Source organism: Macrobrachium nipponense, chromosome 10 (assembly GCF_015104395.2).
Source record: "Macrobrachium nipponense isolate FS-2020 chromosome 10, ASM1510439v2, whole genome shotgun sequence".
Classification (NCBI taxonomy): Eukaryota; Metazoa; Arthropoda; class Malacostraca; order Decapoda; family Palaemonidae; genus Macrobrachium; species Macrobrachium nipponense.
Window position 1 is genome coordinate 81156366 of NC_087204.1, and position 3679 is coordinate 81160044.

At 36.2% G+C, this 3679-nt stretch overlaps 1 pseudogene; it reads right to left on the reverse strand.

The window, feature by feature from the left end:
* Positions 1 to 1302: 1302 nt before the first annotated feature.
* The window catches only part of LOC135224015 (uncharacterized), a 41774-nt pseudogene continuing 39397 nt past the window's right edge, over positions 1303 to 3679 (reverse strand).

Genomic DNA, 3679 nt, shown 5'->3' on the forward strand with positions numbered 1-3679 from the left:
TGGATTTCCATGATATCAAAGCAGGGAGCGCTTCATACAATGGCTTAATTTTGGGAAATACTGTGCATTGCCAATTACGTTTCATTAACTTTTTTACTTAAGAAAATGAGGCTAAAGCCAGTCTTAGCCACCCACACATCGCAAAAGTGATGACGTCCCTCAGTGACGTTGGTATAACGTTTCTTCCCCTGTACTCCCATCCCCCGAATTGTTAAACGCCTGTTTAACTCCATAGATAATTGTCATATGACCTACCCCAAGCAATACGAAATTTTTGTCAGTAAAAGTTCAGCATACCTGGTAATGTGATTCGTGACTTTAGACTTTACCTAAACACAAGACCAACCTTTTATATCTTACCCACTCACTTACATTGAAGATCAGAATGAGACTTATGACAGGAGACGAAAGAGCCATGCTAACCCTACACTTCGCACTTCAAGCGAGTGTTGGTAAAGCAATAGAAATATAGTTTTCTTTAGGTTAAGCCGTAGGACTCATTCTTCCATACACACAGGTTACTCGATACATCAATTGCCAGGAAGAAAATGACAGAGAGCATTGTTTGATATAATTTATCATATCAATTTCACCAGAGAGAGTAGCTTGAATTCCTTAGAATGTAGACTTCTAAAAGATGTTTCATATAATGGCATTGACATCGCCATTTGATAAATTTTGAAATCATATATATATATATATAATATATATATATATATATATATATATATATATATATATATATATATATATATATATATATATATATATATGTGAGTGTGTGTGTGTGTGTTCATACATACATAAGATTTATTATATTTCAACCTATAGTTTTATATATTATTTACGTTATAAGTACCAGTACCTATTTTTGTTACTTTAAAAGGTATGTGACAAATATCATTGCGACTTTGTCACTGGAATTATACCAGACTTCAATTAATGAACCAATCAACCTTACTTTGAGAAATCCATTGACATTGTCTACATGCCAAGCTGATATACTCGTATCAAAGTATTCATTAGCTTTTGCTTTTCCAAAATAATGTATCACCAATTGCTGGAAAGCATAGATATATGAGGGATGAAAAAAAAAACAAGAAATGGACACTTATACATTTTACTCATCATCACTCTCAAGGAAAGATCGTTTTCCTCGGTACTATCAATGTTGAAGATGACAGGATCTATACTGTCTTGAATATTATCTGAAAGCCAGTATCATCTTCAAAATATCTTGATCTCCTGACAGCTCCAGCCCACGTCTCCCCCTGTTACAGCAAGCCTAGCCTCTTCAAGCCTGGTAAAGAGATCAGCACGGGTTAAACCGCTGCAACGAGGAGCGCACCTGTCGTTTCATACAGCCCCACACCTGCTCGATGGCGTTGAGCTCAGGATGGGCAGGGGGCAAGCGAACCACTTCATGGCCCCATTCACAGATTATATTATCCACAATGTAAACTGGTTTCGGCCGGTTGCCCCTGCATATCTTTAGAAGCTCAGGGCGTGTTGCGTGAGCAGGATACTGTATTTTTCGAGACCTGAGCCAGTTAACCAAATCCTCCTTTTTTGTAGTTGTTGTTGGGCATCGGCTATCTCGTGTCAATTGGCTCTGGTATGGGGCGTTGTTTAGCACCAGCACCGAAGGATCCTCAAGCGACGGCAGGAGCTGTGATGTTAGCCACCGAATAAATATCTTTGAATTCATTTCTCCATGGTAGTCGCCGGTTTTATTTTTCGCAGGGAAGCATAAAAATGAAGTTTCTACAAAACTTTAAGCTTTTGTACCACCTGCTACCACCACAAACCTCTCTCCTTCTCCTGGTGGCACCTGCCGGCTGTAGGTGGCACTGGTGACAGATTGAGAGGTGTCCACCCACTCCTTGCTATGTTGCATTCTCGTCGTAAACCACGTCTCATCGACATACACTACTTCTCTTCCTTCATCACAATGTTGCTGGAGGGATCGTAGAGCATCAACTCGGCGGCAAACGACGTCCAAAGTTTCTTTCCTTAAGTACATTTTCCGCTGGGATGTTTTGTACTGCAAACCCATATTATGGAGGATTCGCCATACTGCCTTCTCAGATGTTTCTTCAGGAATGATATTTAGCATTTTAAGTTCTTCCGCTAAAGTGGCAATAGTGAAAAATCGCTTAGCAGCAAACATGCTGTGCACATGTCTCCTAATGGAACCAACGGTGAAGTTGTCAAAGACCAGAGGCGACGTATTTGATGATGCAGGTGGTGTTTCAGGTGGATGAGGATTCTTTCCACGGTTCACCAACACTCGGACAGCGTTTGGAGTCATCCCCATAGCATCAGCAACTCGTTCACATGGCCTGTAGGAAAAAAAAATACATATAAATAAAAAAATATATATATATATATATATATATATATATATATATATATACATATATATATATATATATATATATATATATATATATATATATGTATAACTGAATCAATAAAGTTAGGAACGTGATAAATCCATAAATAAAGATATATGCCACGAAGGAAAAAATAAACGAATGAGGATCTGCAAGATCTTTCGACGTTAAACGTCCTTTACTGAGCAGAGACTGACAAAGATACGGGGAAAGACAATACAAGAAGATTCGTATAACTGACATAGGGATTATAAAGATTAGTACCTACGAATCTACACCTGGAAGATGAAAATCCTTCCCAAACAAGCATAAACAATGGGTGCAATTAAAGTTTAACCCTGGACAGGTATCGCTATTTCGCTACCTCGTTAAAGGTAACGTGGGTCAACCTCGACCCGAGCGTCTAGAAAAATTTGCCAAAAATCAGTAACTTCATTTTTGCTGTACATTATAGTTTCTAAAATTAGTTTAAAGATAATACTATACTACTGAAGAGATAAATAATACCCATCTACAAATTTAATATTTATTACAAATATTTAAAAAAAATAAGTATATCCCACCAAAAAATTTACTTTACAAAGATGTTTATAAAAAATACAAATAACCTATATAAAAAAAATAATTGAGGGAATCCTTCCTAAAACTACAATTTACAAGTCCTCCACAGCCAGACAGGTGTCAGACCCATAGAGGTCAAAATCTGAAAAAGAGAAAAAAACAAAAAAAAAAGGTAAATTTTTTTGTCTCCAAAAACAGGCAAATTTCACAAATTGTTTTTTGTACCTAAATGAATTAGGAAGTGGCTGATTTTTATACAGAATAAAGTCATATTATCCTAAAAAGTAATTATGTAAAATATTTGGACAAAGATGATATTAGATGTTATATCAGGGGCCAAATCTAAAGTTCACTTTTTTTACCTGCTATTTTCACCATGAAAATTTCTTATAAAAATGGCTGTAACTACTATAAGATATGGTATTTATGCATGAAAATCTACCAGAATATCACAAATTCTATAGAGAACAAGAATATATAGCGGTATGCAACTTACCTAATGGATATATACAGTAAATGGGCCCCCACCCATGACAAGTGCGACGGCCAAATTTGCTACCTGAAATGGAGGAATGGAATGTAATTTTCAATGTGTTATTTAGTTACCTAATTATGCGTAGATTTGCATAAGACTATTATGATGGATTGCTGGATGTTTTCACATTATTTTGCAATCATCAAAAAAATATCATGACCCAAGAAACGTACTCTAATGTAAAGGT